The sequence below is a fragment of the Panicum hallii genome, chromosome 3 (genome assembly GCF_002211085.1).
Source record: "Panicum hallii strain FIL2 chromosome 3, PHallii_v3.1, whole genome shotgun sequence".
In the NCBI taxonomy this organism is placed as follows: Eukaryota; Viridiplantae; Streptophyta; class Magnoliopsida; order Poales; family Poaceae; genus Panicum; species Panicum hallii.
This window is the reverse complement of record NC_038044.1, coordinates 57,652,810-57,672,457: the sequence shown is the minus strand read 5'-3', so window position 1 is coordinate 57,672,457 and position 19,648 is coordinate 57,652,810.

Here is a 19,648-nt window from a genome sequence, read left to right as displayed (position 1 = left end):
TGCCCAGAATGCCACCAGATCGGGACATCGAGTTCATTATTGAGCTCCAACCTGGTACAGCCCCTATTTCCAAGAGGCCGTATTGTATGCCACCTAACGAACTGGCCGAGCTAAAAATCCAACTTCAAGATCTTCTTGATAAGGGTTTCATACGCCCAAGTGCTTCACCTTGGGGATGCCCTGCCCTATTTGTGAAGAAAAAGTAAAATAGCATAAGGCTATGTGTCGATTACCATCCACCTAATGCGGTCACTATCAAAAATAAGTACCCTCTTCCCCGCATTGATATCCTATTTGACCAACTAGCTGGAGCCAAAGTCTTTTCTAAGATTGATCTACGCTCTGGTTACCATCAGATCAAAATCAAGCCTAGTGATGTTCCAAAAACGGCTTTCTCGACTAGATACGAACTTTATGAATATCTGGTTATGTCTTTTGGACTCACTAATGCACTGGCATACTTCATGTATCTTATGAATTTAGTCTTTATGCCGGAGCTTGATTAGTTCGTCGTAGTTTTCATTGACGATATTTTGATATACTCTAAGACTAAAGAAGATCATGCTGATCATTTACGTGTCGTTCTTCAACGACTACGTGATCATCACCTTTATGCCAAATTCTCTAAATGTGAGTTCTGGCTTGATAGTGTGAAATTTTTAGGACATACTATCTCCAGTGAGGGCATATCAGTTGATCCAACCAAAGTTTAGAAAGTTTATGGATTGGAAGCCTCCAACTTCAGTCCATCAAATCCGCTGTTTCCTTGGATTGGCAGGATATTATCGACGATTCATTCCAGACTTCTCCAAGATAGCCAAGCCAATGACTGAATTACTTAAGAAGGAGGTTACATTCTATTGGGATGATAAGTGTGAAAAAGCATTTCACACACTGAGAAAACTTCTAACCACTGCTCCAGTGCTAGCTCAGCCAGATAGTACCAAGCCTTTCGATGTCTATTGCGATGCTTCCGGAACCGGACTTGGTTGTGTGCTTATGCAAAACAACCGGGTCATTGCTTATGCTTCCAGAGCACTCCAGAATCATGAACAAAACTATCCAACTCATGATCTCGAGTTAGCAGCTGTTATTCATGCTCTCAAGATTTGGAGACATCATCTTATGGGTGCCAAGTGTAAAATTTACACTGACCATAAGAGCCTCAAATACATCTTTACTCAAGCTGACCTAAATATGAGGCAAAGGCGTTGGTTAGAGTTGATCAAGGATTACGATCTTGAGGTACACTACCATCCCGGCAAGGCCAATGTAGTTGCGGATGCACTAAGCCGCAAGGCACATTGTCATTGCTTATCTATAGAAATCTTCAGTGAAACTCTCTGCTATCAGCTAAGGAAACTCAATCTGGAGATTATTCCTCAAGATAGCCTGAATCTCATATCTATTAAATCTACTCTTCAAGATAATATCATCGTGTCGCAATTGCATGATGAAGGTATCAAAATTATCAAACAGAAACTATCTCAGGGAGATGCTAAATATAGATGTTTCCACACTGATAATCAAGGAGTTCTATGGTTCAACAATCGTATTGTTGTACCTAAGAATCATCAGCTTCGTAAACAAATCCTTGATGACGCACATCTGTCCAAGTTTTCTATTCATCCTGGTAGTACTAAAATGTACCAAGACCTTAGACGAAACTTTTGGTGGACCAGGATGAAAAGAGAAATTACTAAGTATGTATCCGAATGTGATACCTGCCAGCGAGTCAAAGCCAGTCATCTGAAGGTATCAGGTACACTCCAAGCACTGCCTATTCCATCCTGGAAATGGGAAGACATCAGTATGGATTTCATCATTGGTCTTCCCAACACATCTGAAAAGCATGATTCCATCTGGGTAATCATTGATAGACTCACCAAAACTGCCCATTTCCTTCCCGTGCATACGACTTACACTGCTAAGAAGTATGCCGAAGTCTATCTTGATCAAATTATTCGTCTACATGGTGTTCCTAAGACAATCATTTCTGATCGAGGAGCACAATTCATTGCACGCTTCTGGGAGCAGTTGCAAGCATCTCTCGGAACTAAGCTGATTCGAAGCTCTGCATACTATCCGCAAACTGATGGACAGACTGAGCGAGTTAATCAGATCCTTGAAGACATGCTCCGAGCTTGTATCATTCACTATGGTATGAACTAGGACAAATGTCTAGCCTTGGCCGAGTTTTCTTATAACAACAGTTATCAGTCCAGTCTTCAAATGGCCCCCTTTGAGGCATTATGCGGTCGAAGATGTCAAACTCCTTTGAGTTGGTCTGAGACTGGCGAACGCAAAATCTTTGGACCAGACTTAGTTACCGAAGCCAAAAAGAAAGTCAAGCTTATCCAAGCCAACCTTAAGGCAGCTCAGTCTAGATAGAAAAGTTATGCAGACCAAAGGAGAAAACCATTACAATTCCATGTAGGAGATTATGTCTATCTTCGAGTATCTCCTACTAAGGGTGTTCAATGTTTCGGCATAAAAGGAAAGTTAGCACCTCGATATAGTGGACCCTTTGAAATCACTGAAACTTGTGGCCCAGTGGCTTACAGAATCCGTCTTCCTACTCAAATGGCCACCATTCATGATGTCTTCCATATATCACAACTCAAGAAGTGCATCAAAGTGCCTACTGAGGTCCTTGAATCCCAAGCCATCGAGATCGAGCCTGATCTATCTTATGTCGAACAACCTCTTCAAATTCTAGATACCAAGGAGAGAGTCACTAGAAGAAAGAAGCTTAAGATGTATAAGATCTTATGGGACCACCATACCATTGATGAAGCCACCTAGGAGACTGAAGATTATCTTAAGAAAAATTTTCCCAAATTTCTTAAGAATCCTTAAGTAGCTATCTTCCAATGTATCATTCCTGTAATCTCGGGACGAGATTCCTTTTAGGGGGGAAGGTTGTGACACCCTAGGTGTCAAAATTGTAAAACACTAGGAAAGAATGTGTAATATAAGTAGTGAATTGAGTGAAATTGAGTGAATGTGCGAAAATAAGGACTTATGTGTATGAGTCCTTTTATGCAAAATATTTGAATTACAAATGTAACTTCCAATTTTGACTAGGGGTCAAAGTGTAAGAGTACTAGTCATCATTACATTACATAGAACTTGCAATTAAGTCCAACATACATGAAATTTACCCTAATAAGGACAAAAACTTTAAAAAGTTTGAATTAAGTCCAAGGTTTTAAAATAAAGCTCTATCCTTTGAGTTTTTGAATTTAAACCCTAAATAAAAGTTGTAGGGTTTGAAAAGTTCTACAACTTTTATTTTGACCATTTTCTCATTTGAGCTTTAGAACACCGAGAAAATCTAGCTTTACATTAAGGTCCCTAGAGTTTTTAGAGTTTACATCTCAGCCCCTGGCGACCCCCGCCCCCCCTCTTCTTCTTCTTCCTCTGTTCCCCCTCTGCCGCGGAGCAGCGCCGCCGCTGGCCGCCATGCCGTGTTGCTCGAGGCCCCTGCCTACCTCTCCTGGCTTCCACGCGTCTCCCCCGAGCTCGCCCACCGCCTCAACCCCTTCCTGCTGGCCTCCCCCAAGCGCGCCACGCCGCTCCGCCACCCGCCCGAGCCGCCAGCAGCTGTTTGCCATCGCAGACCGCCGCTGCTCACCGCCGCTGCAGCTCTGCTGGCACCACCTCCTGCTCTAGCAGCTCCCACGCGTTGCCCTCAGGCCGGCCACCACCCTAGCTCTTCTCCTCTGGCCTTCTCCCGTGCACGCCACGCCGCCCTGCCTCTGCCCGAGCTCTGCCCGGCCGCCACCTCGCCGCCGCCGTGGCTAGCGCCCGTGCGTGCTTTCCCCACCCTTCAGTAGCTTCCCCTCCCTCCATTTTGCTCTCTCGTGCAGTCGCATTTCACCCCGAGCCCCGGATCCACCATCGCCGCCCACTTTTCGTCTCCGATGAGCTCCACTCATCGTGGGCACATCACCCCAGCCCTTCCCGATCCATGACAGCCCTTCCCATAGCTCCGCCTTTGTAACACCCTAATGTAATTTTCCCTACTTTTAATGAATTTATTTGGGCTTAAATAAATTTTCCAGAGTTTTCTCAAATTTATCTCGCATTTAAAGTAATTTTATAACGCAAGAAAATAAAATTTATCATAGGATTAACGTGTTTGTGCATTCATGCTGCAGCATTGTTTCATTTGTGTTGAGTGTATAGGTTTGAATTCAAATTGTATTTGAATTCAATTAGAATTGTTTGAATTAATGAGTTAGAAAAACAAAAGAAGAAAAGGAAAAAGGATGAAAGGAGGCAGCCCAACCAGCAGCCTTGGCCAGCCCAGCTTCCCTCCCCACCTCGGGCCTCTCTCTTCTCCTTTTTTTTTTCCGCGTGGGCCAAGCCCGAGGCCCATCTTTTTCCCAGCCCGAGCTCCACCCTCTCTTCCTTTCCCCTCTCGCTCTCACAGCCAGGCCGGCCCGCGTGCGCCCCTCTCCTTTTCTTTCTCTGCCAACCGGGTCCCACTGGTCAGCTCCTTCTCCCTTCCCCTCCGTAACGGCCGTGCAGCCCGCCGCCGGGATCTCCGCGCCGCCGCGCCTGGGCCCGCATGCCGAGGGTTCCGCCGCCTCATAAGTGGGACCCCCGACCCCTGCGCTCTCATCTCCCCAACCGTGCGCTGCCGCCTCCAACCCTAGCACCCCGCCCGTGCAGAGCCTCTGCGCCGCCGCGTTCCTCCGCCTCTGCCCCGCTGTAATCCGGCAACACCACCACATCTTCGGCCGTTTTCCACCTCGGTGAGCATCGTACCCTTACCCGGGTTAGTTTGCGCTAGTTATTGGGGTCCTTAGCTCCCTGCAACGGCCGGACGCCGCTCACCCGTGCCGTGCCGCCGCCGCCAAGCCACGGGCCGTCGCCGCGCCGTCTCGTCGCCGCCCCCTGCAGTTGCCTGAGCACCGTGAGCTTACCCTGGTGGGGTAAGGACGCTAATCCCCTCCTCTCCTTCCTCGGTCTTGTTTCCCCGCAGCCGCGCGAGCTCGCCGAGGCTCCCGAGCCTCTGCTCGCCGCCGCCCGGCCGCCACGGCCAATTTGGCTGCCTCTCCTTTCCCCAAAAGGATTCCCCGTGCGCTTCTCTATCTCCTCGGCCTGATCCCGTTCCAAACCAGCCACAGGAGCGCGGGATCGCATGTCCTCCGGCGAGGCGCCGCCGCGACAGCCACCTCCGGCGAGCAATTGCCGCCGCCAGCCCCTGTGTCTCTTTCCCCTTTGGTCCTGGCCGCCCGATCCACGATCAACGGGTCTGATTAGAAGCCGCATACCCCTTCGCCGTGAGCCGTCCGATCCGCGATCGACGGATCAGATCAGAACCCACGTACCGTTTCGCTCGCGCCGTCAGATCCAAATCCAAGCGTCCAGATCCACAGATACCCCTTCGTTTTAAGAGTCTAATCTCAGCCGCCCGATCCGGATCTAAGGGCCCAGAATAAAACGTACCGCTTCAGCCGAGCCATTTTGCTAAAGAGCCTCTGCGTTTTCCAAGAATAAACCCGCGGTCCACTGCAGTTCAATAGTAATTGCAGTTTAGCCCTATTTCTTGCACCGAAGCCCCTGATCTTTATAGAATTAGAACCCGCAGTCCAGCTTAGGGTTTTTAGCTAGTTAGCCCCTGTGTCTAGGGTTTATTTATGCTTAAGCCCTCGGTTTTTGTCCAGAAGCCCCTGGAAGTTCTGTTTTTCTCGCAAATAGGTCCCTGGATGTTGTTTTAAGCGTAGTTTTCGCGTTTTAGCTCCGTTTTAGGTGTTCTTTATATCCACGCGATCGTTATAACGCGTAGATTAGTTCTAGGCTAGTTTCATGTGCTGTTCTATTGTATTGGTGTACTGTTTTCTTATAGTTTGCTATTGTTTGTGCATGTGTGTATGTGTGGACTATGTTTGATGATCGTGAGTAGACGCGGAGCCTTTGGACCAGTACCAGGAGCAGCCGTCTTCCGAGCAGTTCGAGCAGCAGCCGGGAGAGTACGAGGAAGGCAAGTATAACATGAACCTCCTATCACTTTTTAATACAATTTCATACTGCATTTTAATACTGTATGCCTATAAGGACTTTCCTAGCCACTTTATATCCTTTATATATATCCTTTGGGTTGCATTTTGGTTAGTTGTGCTAGGTTGCTGCGCTATAACCCAATTGGTCCTTTTTAATTAATTTGATTAATGGTCTTATGCAACTTAATCCTGAGAGTGGCCCTCTGTGCTGTGTGCTTGAGTGGCTCACGTCTCCTTAAAAGATGTTTTTATTAGAAACATGGTTTAGGGGGCCAGCACGGTGCTTAGTGCTTGGTTGGCCACTCTCCATAAGGACCGGTTCATAGAGCGACAACCTGGGACAACCGCGCAACCACAAGACTGGAATGGGACGGTCTTGACTTACTAATTAGGTCGTGTTGGTTCGGGAGTAACTTACCTGCGTGGGCAAGAGGGGTGGTAAGCTCCAATGGTCCCTGCTCCTCCGGCTTGGTCTGTGCTGTGTGTCTTGTACCCCCGGAGGTGGGCCCCATCGTTGCTGATCCAGAATCCTTAGCGGTTACACCTTACCAATGTGATTCTTTGTAACGGTCTCGTAGTGTGCTTGCTAGCCATCTCACCTAAGGAAGTGTGATGAACAACTAGTGTAGCTCACGACTTGTGGGTAAAGTTGTGCAACCTCTCGAGAGTGTAAAACTGATATAGCAGCTGTGCTCACAGTCATGAGCGGCCCAGATCCTCCGTCTGATTAGTGGGGTTATCAACCTTTGACGAGGGAGATTCCCCGGGTGGTTTGGTTGGATGGTTCTCCGTAGCTCTTAATTAATATTGATTAATTCTTATGCAATCTGGGTTTATGGTAATTCATCCACTTATAGTTAATAGCTTCAATAAAAATTTGCCAAGACTAAAAGCTAATGCAGTTGAGTCAGCTAGCCTAGAGCCTCATAGTTTGTGTTATACTTGTTGAGTACTAGTTTGTACTCACACTTGCCTCTCTTCTCTTCTGTTCCACTTCGGATATCTTCGACTGCTGCTCAGTGCCCGGCAACGTGGAGGACTACGTCAGCGGCTTCGACGACTTCTAGGCGTTTGTCTCCCAGTCGACGTCCCTGTGGCGCCCAGCTCTTCATGTATCTCTTTTACGCTTCCGCAACTCTTGAACCGATTCTTGATTCGGTTGTAATAAAATAATTCATTCATGATTTGTCTACGATTTATATTAATGTTATTCGTGACATGTGTTGTGATATCTTGATAATCTGTTGTATATATGCGTGACTTGATCCTGGCGCATATATGATTGCTCGATTTATGTCCTTATAAATCGGGTGTGACAGCCTTGATCCTGTGAAGCTTGCCACCCTTCACTCGACTTCTTTTGAGCTTCGGTTTGGCCTTCCCGACGCTCGCCGGTGTTATTTTCTCCGCCGCCGTCCCGTGTCGCCGTGGGGACCCGCTCTTCTGGCTGTCCTAGCTCCAGCCAAGTAGCTTGGAAGGACCGCTTTGACCCCCTGGAGCTATTCCCCCACCTCCGATCCACCGCCGGTGAGCCATCACGCCGGAACACCGCCTCCGTAGTCGAGCTCCATCGCCGCCGCCTCGGCTCACCGCCGTTCCACCCCCCCCCCCGGTCGACCCCGACCTGCACGTCACCCCTAGCGAGGTTCCCCCTAGCCCCCTGATCCTTCCTGACCAGTTCCCCCTCGCCACCGGTGACCACCGTCGCCGAAATTTAGCCGGCAAGTCTCGGCTCTCTTCCCCAATGAGCCAAGGACTTAATTGCATTGATTTAAATCTTTCTGAGGGCCTGGCTGCAAGATTCCAGTCCCTCCCTTCAATTCAAAATTAGTGATTTTAGAAATTTGTAAGAATTCGTAGAAAATTCAAAAAAATGTCAAACCAGTTTTGTTTGAATCCTTGAAGTAAACTCTACAAGTTTTGTGTTATAACTTTGAGCTGAATAAGTGAATATTTTGAATTAGAATAAATACTAGGAAATGGGTGTGTTAATTAGATCTCATGATCCATAGCTATGCTATTGATGAAATTTGAAACATAGGATGTGTGTCTCATGAATAGATTTATGTAAAATTTGTAGACTCAGAACTATTTCCTAGCTATGATATTTAAGTGTCTTTGTTTTATATTGATGAAAGCTTTAGGATTTATTCAAGGGTGAATATGATAGTGTTTGTAGCTCAACATTTTACTCTAACCTTCGTGCAGCATGTGTAGTTCATGATAAAATTTTGAACATTAGTAGCATAGAGTAGCTTAAATTATGAATTTAGGCTTAGATTCAAAGATAATTCATGAATAATAGTTCTGGTTTAAGAAAATTTATGAAATTAAATTACAGTATTACTTTTGAGTAGTGTAGTATGATCACAAAATTTCAGCACAAGGACTAGTGTAGAACTTCCGATATAAAATAGATCTTAATATCACAATGCTGTTTTTATTTATTTTATAGCATAATTGCTATAAGGATAAAAATCCTGGTAAAATCAAAGTAACTTAAATTCAGATCAACCTTTTTCCAGCAAAATTTTTATTCTTAGATTTGCAATAGATCAAACTAGAAAAATAGTTCTTGATCCAAATATTGTTTAATTGAGTTAATTATTCTAATTGCTATGCTGCATGAAATGTTCTAAAAATTCTATGATAAGCTCATTTCAATTAGACCCAATTATACTAATTTTTATAGCATTAGTATTTATTCCTGACTTAAGGTTTTATTAGTTGACCAAGAGTTAAAATAATAACCCTTTTTCTTAAAAAGACCATTAGTCTAATAGATAAAGTAAATTAATAATGTTTAAGAGAATTGGTTAGATAAATTAGGATCTTTTCCAATGCTACTTAATGTAATTAGCTTAGTTGTTTAGAGTAACTCAACATGTCATTCAATGCAATTAGGTAATTATGATTATACTCGATAAATGACTACCCGTAGAAGAAGTTTAACTAACTTGTTGGATTGCAACTTTATCGTGAAATAAAAGAGAAGTGTATGCCTTTTCTCAACTGTGATGTTTGCATATCATAAAGACTCGACAACTCTCGCTGACGAAAACTACCAGCTGATCCCGGAACCAGAAGGGGATATTTCTGAAGACCCCGGGAATATCGTCGGAGATTTAACAGAAGCCCCGAACTCCGATTTGGAAACTTTTAGTATTGACATCTCTGACCCCAGCCCCACCAACAAAGGCAAGCTCCGGATATAAACCGCTATTTTCACTACACTGCAATTTATATATTCATGTATATCTACTTGTGCATTTAAGTTTCTAGGAATTGAATTGAAGCCTTAGTTGCATATTCCTAGGAACCTATGTATTGAATATTAGAACCTGAGTCCGACTAGCTGATAAGCTAATAGGGCCGGTACAAGTCGAGTGATTCCCTGTCACTCGCGAGCTTTATAGGAGTTGCAATGTTTACATTCCTGCAACCACTGTAAGGATGACAAATGGGGTTGTGAATGTGATTCATGACCTTGGCAAAAAACCCCGTCTGTGTTGATGAAAATTTGATAAGGTCGCAGTGTGTGGTAGCGGTGATTAAGCGTTTGAAAGTACTAGCCACATGCCGCGAAATATGGTAAGCGGTAAGCCTAGTAACCGATCAGCCCGAGAAGTGGACATACCCCCCACCACTCGTAATTTGGTTTTTCGCACATGAACCAACATGCGGGAGTACGTTTCGCACAGCGGACAGGAGTATGGTCATTTAGTCACGCTACAGACATACGTCCTGCATATTGGATGTGCGTATGGTCCTACAGTCGCTTGTGGTGGCACTGATCCACGAGTCCGAATGAAAGGCAAACGGTTGCTTCGGAACGATCATTGGATGTTCCAAGCGTGTGAGTTAGGTTTACCCTTGCAAGGTTTTGAAATTCGATTCAGAATCATCCGTTTCTCGTCGAGATTGAGACTGCTTGATCCCTTTGCCACATAGAGTAATAAGAGCAACCTGATGATGATCAAAGGATGATGTTTGTTTAAAAAGTTCTACCATGCTTGAGTAGCTATAGTTGTTTGCTTAGAATGGATAACCAACTAGAACCTGAAAGCTAAAAGTTGAAATTAAGGATCTACTCTTTGCTTTTCAGCTGAAACTATACCCAGAACCATTATGAGCCTTCATAGTCTAGCTACATGGCTAAGTATACCATGAAACGGGTAAGCCTTGCTGAGTATTAGAATACTCAGACTTGCAAATTTAACTATATTTCAGCTAACCTCCCTGAGGACTCTGCTCTGTCTGTGCTTTGGCCCTATGCTCTTCCCAATGGTTGGTCCATGGAGTGGGATCCGTCCTCGGCCAACACAGGATTCTCCGAGTGATGTTGAGCTTGGGCTTAGCTCAATATCCGTTCTGCGATGTCTGGTAGTGTCGTGTTTTATTTTCCGCTGCAGATACTCTAACTTTGAACAGTTTTGTATAAATTCGTACTAGTTAGGTCTTGCTACCATATATGTTTGAATACTAATGTAATATTATGCCTGTGAAGTAAAATTTTCGGTGATTGTATCTCTGGACTCGCCTTCGTGCGAGGTACCTTGTTTTGATCCTGAGTTAGGTGGTTTTATCGGGACTTTACCCGACAGACCACGGGGTTACACTGTTTGAAGTGCATTTGAGTTCTTATTGCCTTTCGAAAAAGGATCAGCGCACTTGAGCCGATGTAATTTAGGTTGGTTCTGCAACAAGGTCTCTCCTTTCAAGGGCAATCGTCGCTTCCGGGTCAAGGGCAAATTGGCACCTCATTTCGTTGGACCTTTCTGAGTCATTAAAAGGGTTGGAATGGTGGCTTATCATTTGGAGCTTCCCCAATCACTTTCCACCGTTCACAATGTGTTCCATATCTCCCAATTGAAGAAGTGTCTCTGTGTCCCGACCGACGCCATCGATCTTGAAACACTTGATATTCAAGCGGGTCTTACCTACGAAGAACATCCTATTGCCATCCTTGATTATGATGAAAGGAAGGTGAAGCAAAGTATGGTGAAGTTTGTGAAAGTTCAATAGAGCAACCACTCTGAAGACGAAGCCACATGGGAAGGTGAGGATCGTTTGCATCAAGACTACCCCGACTTCTTCTTCCATGAGTGAGTCCTCGAGCCCTCCCCCACCGCACCCAACTTTCTTTATGAAGTTCATCTTTCTAGATATCATATATGTGTACACAATCACCATCAAAGAGAAACTAGGATTGTCCTACCACTCCCCACCATCCATGCCTTGCACATCCTTTCTTAGATGTTTATCTTGTCTAGGTGAATATGCCCTTATCGCACTTGGAGCTTTATCGCATTCCATCCACCAAATCCCAGGACGAGATTTTCTTAAGGGGGGGGGGTGGGAATTGTCATGACCCAAAACATTTTAACATGATCAAAAAGTTAACCACAGCATCATGAGCATCATCCATTCATAATCAAGCATCATGTGCATGTTTTGGATTGGTGTATTCAATTTTTCTTGCTTTGTGTGAGTGAAGGTTGTAAAGGAAGTTCCAATTTCCCTAAGTAACTAGGCCCCCAAACATTTTATTCAAATACTAGATTTCAAATATTGAATTATGAATAATTTTTGAGAATTTTTTAATATATAACCCCAGCCATAAAATTCTTGGAAAATTGGAAAACTATGGTTTTGCTCGAATTTGTGTGAGCAATCTTTAATATCCTTTTGAGTGTTTGTTATTGCATTATGTTCTTGGTAGTGTGATCTTCTTCCAGTAAACATTTGGGAAATTTTGGAGCCCAGGAAATAGCAAATTTTGAATTTGGAAACTAGAGGTTTATTTTTCGGGTGATTTTTCCCTGCCGGCCCCACCTGTCAGCCACGTCAGCCCCTCCCCGCGCCCCCGGGCCCGCGTGTCAGCCCCTCCCTCCGTCTTCCTCGCGCACCCGCGCCCGTCCGTTGGCCGCCGCGCGGTCACTTCGACGCCCGCCGGTTGGCCAGCGCGGCCTCGGGTGGGAATTATACCGCGCCCGCCCGCTCACCTCCTCTTCTCTCTCTCTCCATTTCGAACGCCGCCCGTTCTCCTTCCCCCGGCCGAACCCTAGCTCCGCCTCTTCCTCTCCCCTCTGCTCCGTCGGCCACTGCAATCCGCCGCCGTCGGTGAGCTGCCGCCCGATTGGCCGCGCGTGCACCGCCCCCTCCGCTCCCTCGCTCGATTCGAGCTCTCACCGACCCATCTCCCCTTCCGCAGGTGCTCCCCGGCGACACCGCCCGCCCGCCGCCGCCTTTCCTCGTCGCGCTGCCGCTCGCCCGTGCTGCGGGTGAGCAACCCTGCCTTGCCATGCTGCCGTGCGTGCACTACCCCGCCCTGTTTGCGCCCCCGCCGCATCGCCGCCTGTCGGCTGCCGCATCGCCGCCCGTCGGCCGCCACGACACCGCGCCGCGCGCGAGCGTTCGCGCGCGGGCTGCTCGTGGGCGCGCCCCGGCCATGCCCGTGGTGAGTCAAGGCTTGCGCCCCGGCCTTGACTCCGCCTGGCCCGGGGCTGGCAGCCTGGGCCCGCCTGTCGGCGCCCAGGAGCGTTAGATCCGGGTGGATCTATCATTTTCTGCCCGGTTCCTTCTATTATTTCATGCTGTGATCTTGTAAATTGCCTAGAAAATTGTATAGATCTCCAAAAATGGTGAAACTTGTTTTGTTTGTTTGCTCTGTGATAGATCTACGAGCAAAAATTATGGTTGAGCATGTTAGAGTCCTGTGCTTTAAGTCATATTTTATTCTTTCTAAATCAAGTTAATTGTTTAACTTGCTGTGTAATGCTCTAAAAATGACAAATTAGATCTTGTTAGATTCCTTGTAAAATGCTCTATCTAATGGTGCAACTTGTATAAATGACCCTAGGCTGTTTGGTAGGGTTTAGTGTGTTTAGTAGTTTGCTGCCCTGCTAGCTTATTAATTTCATAAATTTAGTTTGAAAAGTGATAAAATGGCAAAACCACTTCTGTTACCTTTGTTATCATGTCTTTTGTCTCTGGTAATTCTCTAAGGATTTATGAAACTGCTTTGAATACCCTTTTAAGATTTAACTTGATTCTAGTAGCTGAAAATTGTAAATAACATAAGTAATTCCAAAAAATTAATTTGGCTGCAAATTCAACTCTCATGATTTCCTTTTGAGATCCCCTGTATGCAGAAATAAAATCATGATTCTGCTTGTTAAGTTGTTGTGGGAGCAAGGTCAGCCTCGGTCTTAGAACTAAAATTAGTAATCGATCTTTGTTGTGCCATGGGTTTGCATTGCTTCCTTGTATTGAGTGACACTCTATTTCCATTACATATCATGCCATCTCATTTTCATATCATTGGCATCATTCTAATGCACACGTCTCACTCATGTATTATAGTGACCGAAACGCCGGAGGACAAACCCGTTGAGCCCGCCGAGACCGTCAAAGCCGAGCCGGGAGCCGAGTTTGTCGTTGAGCAAGAAGATAACCAAGGCAAGCAGCTAAGCATGATCCCTTGACCCTCTTAACTGATTAGATTTAGTTATCTCAATGGGGTATATATGTATATGTACATGTTTATCTATTGCATCGTTGATCCTAATTTCATGCTATGACTTTCCTTGCTTTTACTTTCATGTCCTTGACACGTGTAGTTAACAACTAAATGATAAAGCAAATGCTTAGCCATGCTTAGAGTTGGTTTTTAGTTTGCAAGAAACATTGGAATAGGGTCACCTTGCTCACTACCCACTTTTAGTTATATTCGCGCTTATTCGGTTTGAATGTTGGAAGTTCGGAAAGGTTTAGTTGGGAAGTTATGTCATGATTCGAGTGGAAGGTAGGGCCTAGAGAAAGGAGTCTCGGAGGCATAGTCCGCTTGAATCGGTTAAGGACCGTCCGTGGATGACCTCAGATTTGAGCACTTATCGTACTACCACATATCCATTCATAGGGTGGATAAACCGATTACCTTCTAGTTCTAATCTTTGATGCACGGTCTTAGATGCGTGGCCATAGGGCTTTGGAGAGAGGCTTAGGGGTGTCCCCGGTGGACCTAGGTAACTCTCCGCGCAAGTTAGGCGTGATGTTCAACGGTTGAAACTTGTCGGGAAAGGTTGATGCGAGTACACCCTTGCTCAACATGATCGGTTGAGTGAGTCGCATGGTCCTTGTGTCGTGTGGGTAAAAAAGTATACCCTTGCAAGGTTATTGAATCAATTTGAATTGCCGCGCTCTCGGTCATGAGCAAGCTCTTTATCCTATGAATTCTTCGTAGAAGTATCGGTTTTGTTGGATGGGTACATGTTATCACCTTTATGATGCATGGTCGTTGGTGGATTCAATTAACTAAAACTTGAGGTGGGTTGGGCAAGTTAATTAAAATGCTAGGAAGCTAGGTGGTGGAATTAGGGAGCTCATGCTTATTTAATATTACTTAACCCTAAAGCCCCCTTTGTGAGCCTTCATATGCATAATCCTTGGTTATTAATTATTCGTGTAAGTCTTGCGAGTACCTTTATACTCATGTTGCTTTATTAACTAAGTTGCAGGTGAGCCGGATGTGGTGTTTGGCCATTTCTACCACGCCGATTCCGGTGCGGGTGAGGAGTAGGCCGATGCGGTTATAATGGTGTCCGTGAGCAAGACGCCATTGTTCTATCTCATTATGTTTTTCCGCTGCGCAATCATTTCGTATTTGGGGATATCATGTTGAACATTAAACTTTATGGTTTATGCCCCTCTCTAATGTTAACTGTGAGCCCAAGGCTTGTATCACATATTTGAACCTTTAAATTTCAGATTTGGAACCTTCCTCCATTTTGCTCCTGTAATGACTAGTTGTTTAGCTTTGTATTAAAACTTGGTCTTTGTGGATCATCGGCGATGTATGGGTTTGTGACGGTATGTGTGACATTCAGGTATTTAGGATTAAAAACACACTAGATTCTAGTATAAAGTGTGCATGTTTGATCTTATGTATGTGTGCTAAAATTTGAATGCAAAGGGAAAAGGATATTTTTATAATTCTGAAAAATTTAGGTCCTTTGGTGCAAAATGGGTGAGAATGGGAGGTAAAATCAAAACATATGAAGGTTGTTTTGCAAAAAGTCAAGAACTTACTTTTAAACCGCAAATAGAGGTGAAACTACCCAAAGGATGCAAGTGTAGTGTAGATTTTAAATAGGATTTCTTTAAAGTTTAAAACTTTGCTAAGTTCTAAGTTAAATTCAAATCCTTAACTCTTTTGCAACTGAACCTTAAAGCAAAGTTGTAGATCTTGCTAAACCCTACACTTTTGCTTTTGGGTACATTTTTATTTGAGCTATGGTTTGAATGTTAACTAGGCTTTACAGTGGAGTCCCTGCACTTTTGGGAAATTGCAACTAAGTCCCCCTTCGTCTACCACCAGTCCCCCTCTCTCTGTTTTCTCTGCGCCCGACCCCCGCCGCCCTCGCCGGCCATGTGCCAAGCACCAGCTGCCCCCGCGTCGCCTCTCTTCGCGCCACGTGCTGCCCCAGCACCCGCGCCGCCGCTCCCCACCCCGCGCTTGCCCTCTCCTCGCTTCTCCACGTCGCGCCTGTAGGATCAGGGACACCGGCTAGAGGGGGGGTGAATAGACGGTTTTAACTAAAAACAAAGCACTTAAGGGAAATTTAGTTTAAACAACAAGAGAATTAAATTTCTAGCCTAAGTTGAGCTAAGTTGGGTTTGCAATCTAGGGTGATCAAGCAAAGCTAGAATCTAGGAATGTAAACTTGCACGAGAGTAGATGCGGTAAAGAATTGCAAGGTAAGAAACAATACTCAAGACACAACAATTTATCCTGTGGTGTCGATGACTTGCCGGTCACCCCTAATCCACGTTGAGGTGGATTCAATGAACTCGATTGCTCCTCTACCAAGTCTTCACTTAGTCTTTGAGCCAATTGATCAAAGAACCTCTCCAAACCTCGGTTCCACTAAGATGCTCTTCACCGCTCCGGCGAGGTGAGCTTAACCTCTCACAAACTTGGCCACGGCACCTTCACAATCTCCTTTTAAGTGCTCGGTGGCCCACACGACCTCCAAGCCGTCTAGGAGGCAGCAACCTCCAAGAGTAACAAGCCAAGGACGCATGCTTGGAATCCCACTAGTGCCTCAATGATCAACCTCTTTGATGCAATGCACTAAACACTCTCCAACTCACAAGAATGCAATCACTAAGCAATGGTGAGTGAGAGATGAGTGAATGAGAGCTCAAGGATGTTCTAGTATCTTTCTCAAGTGCCAAGAGAGCTCTCATGCAGCCAAAGGGTGAGTATATATAGCCTACCAACACAAACTAGCCGTTTGGAGGAGTTGGTGGTTTTCTGCGATATTTGCGGACAGTCCGCCAGCTCCCCCAGCGGTCAACTGTTGCAAAAACGGCGTGGTCAGAACTAGCCATTACAGCCTAACCGGACAGTCCGCTATACAGGACCAGACAGTCCGGTTAGACAAAACTTTCTATCTCAGATACTGGAGACAAACCGGACTATCCGCTGTAAGCAACCGGACTGTTCGGACAGACGAGCCGGACTGTCCGATTCAGGCGTGAAGTGCAAGAAATCTCGTTATGTGTGCATCTTTTCTCTCATGTGCCATGATTCTCAAGGTATGCAATGCAAAGACTCGATCATAAGGCACTTAGTAAATTTCCGAGCAAACGAACATCGACCCCTCTTAATAGTACGGCTATCTAGCTTTAAAACCCGGTTGAGTTCTTCTCTACTCTTCTTTGGATCGGCAAAAAATAAAATCCCTATGTTATACCTTTGCCTTGATCTGTCCATTTTGAGTCTCTTCTTAGATCGTTGCGCCATTTGCTTCTTTTCATCTATTCATCTATGGACCATCCTACTCTCATAAACCTCAATGAAGCAGTTAGTCCACTTATAGTTGTCATTAATTACCAAAACACAATTTAGGGGCCTAGATGCTTTCAGCGCCGCCGCCGCCCGAGCCGCCACGCATCCCGTCAGTTGCCAGCAGCTGCTCCCGCGCGGCCGTGCTTTCTTCTGGACCTTGAGCATGTCCTGGAGCTCCCCACGAACCCACTCTTGCCTTCACGCACTTGCATTTCCACTAATTTTCTCTTTCCCGAGCACCACACCTCGCCGGAGCCCCGCCGTAGCCTCGGCTCACCGTCGATAGCCGCCGCTGCCGCTTCTCACCCCTGATCCAGTGCTCTAGTAGCACCACAGCAACCCACTGAAGCTCACAAGCCTGCCCAATTTTGTTCTCCCACGCTAGATCAACCGGACCACAGCGCCGGTGAGCTCGAGCTTCCGTCGCCGCTCGGCCTCGCCGTCGTCCCGACGATCTACTGCCTCTTAGCCCCGGCCAAGCACACCACCAGCACCACATTATCACGTAGAAGCTTCCCAGCTACTTCCCCGCCACTCTCCTACCCTCCAGCCACCGGAACGCTATTGACGTCCCTCGGAGCTCCGCCGCCCGCCTCTGTTCGCCGTCGACCCGCCGCCTCAGCCCTTCTCTTCCCCAACACCGGCCACCCCCGTGACCGCCGTGAGCTCCTAAACCTTTCCCCTCACTTTCCCCTCGCCGCCGGTGAGCCCCCTCGCCGGAATTTGATCGGCATCGATCGGCTTCCCTGTGTAGCCCGGCCAAGGACCCGATTGCAAAGATTCAAATCTTTCCAGGGGCCTTTCTGTAGAAAATCAGTACCTCCCTATTCAAATCAGCTAACTTGTAAAATCCATAGGAAATTGTAGAAAAATCCAAAAATGGCCAAACCAACTTTGTTGTACTCCAGAAGTTAAACTATACAACTTTTGTTACTAAAGTACAGTAGGAAACAAGTTATTTTTAGAGTTATTTTAAAGTTTAGCAAAAGGGTATCTTGAGTATAACTTCTGTATGTTAGCTCTATTTCTTGTGATTTTTGTTGTGTAGTCTGTTTAGGATATAAGTGATCTTGTGTGAAAAATTCACTTATAGTACTGAACCCTAACTTGAGTTACTTTAAACTTACGCAAAACAAGCTAGAAAGAGTTTAAATTTATTCAAGCATGTTACTAAGATTTTCATACTTAGATATTTTTACCATGGGATGATCTATAATTGAGTAATTCATAATAAATATTTCAAGAATTTATGACACTATTTTGTCTAAAGTTTGCATTTAAACTTAAAATTTGAACTTAATTCAAATACTTTAGTTTCTATTTCCAGAAAATTATGAAAAATTCATAGTTAGCTCATCCATTAGGAATAAACTTATCCACAAAAGTTCAAGGCCATAGCCTTTATAGATTTCAAATTAAAATCAAACTTGTTAACCTAATTCAATTAATTCAACTAATTAGGATAATTAAATTAGATACCAATAGTAGGTTTATATTTAAAACTCTTGCTTTATGAAATTGTGTGAATCAATTTGTTAGATTGCAACTTTATCGTAAAGTAACCTTCTTAACTCAAGAACCACCTAATTCGAATCATTGCATATCATGTAGAGTCAGCGACACTCGACGACGGAAACTACGAGTTAGTCCCGGAAACCGAGCAAGGGATTTCTGAAGATCCTGCAAACGTCGTCGAGACTTTAACGGAAGCCTCGAACTAAGGTTCGGAAGACTTTGACAACCCTGACCCCAGCCCCGCTCAAGAAGGCGAGCCCCGATGCATAACCCAGTAATGCAAATTATTACAATTACACAGTTTTATACTTATATATCTATATTATGCATTAAGTCTAGGAGTTGAAATGGAACCCTAGATGTATGAATCCTAGGAACCTATGTATTGTACCTGAATTCTTATCGCATAGATGCTCTGCTAATAGGACCGGCAGAAGTCGGGTGATTTTCTGTCACTCGGCGCGATATAGAAATTGAATGTTTACTATTCTGCAATCACTGTAAGGATGATGGACGGGGTCATGTGCAGTACCATGACTTGAAGGATTACCCCGTCTGTGTTGAGAAAAGTTGATAAGATCGCAGTGTGTGGTAGTGGTGGTTAAGCGTTTGAAAGTACTAGCCACATGCCGTGAAATATGGAAAGCGGTAAGCCTAGTAACCAATCGGCCCGAGAAGTGGACATACCTCCCACCACTCGTAATTTGGTTTTCCATACGCACCGATGTGCGAGAGTACGTTCCTCGCAGCGGACAGGAGTACGGTCATATAGTCGCACTACAGACGTATGTCCTGCACATTGATTGTGCGTATGGTCTTACAGTCGCTTGTGGTGGCCCTGATCCACGAGTCGGAATGAAAGGCAAACGGTTGCTTCGGAATTATCATTGGATGTTCCAAGCATGTCAGTTAGGTTTACCCTTGCAAGGTTTGGAAATTCGATTCAGAATCGTCCGTTTCTCGCGGAGATTGAGACTGGTTATTCCTTCTGCCACATAGAGTAAGAACAGTAACTATTGTTGGAATAATCTTGATGGATGCTAATCTCTACCTTGCTTATCTAGTATAGGTGCTTACCTAGACCGGTTAATGCAACTAGAATTGGAAAGCTAAAATATGAAAATTAGATCATACTCTTTGTTGCTTTTCAGCTAAAATTAAACCCAGAACCATTACAAGCCTTCATAAGTCTAGTTACATGGCTAAGTATACCATGAAACGGTTAAGTCTTGCTGAGTATTAGTATACTCAGTCTTGCTAGTCT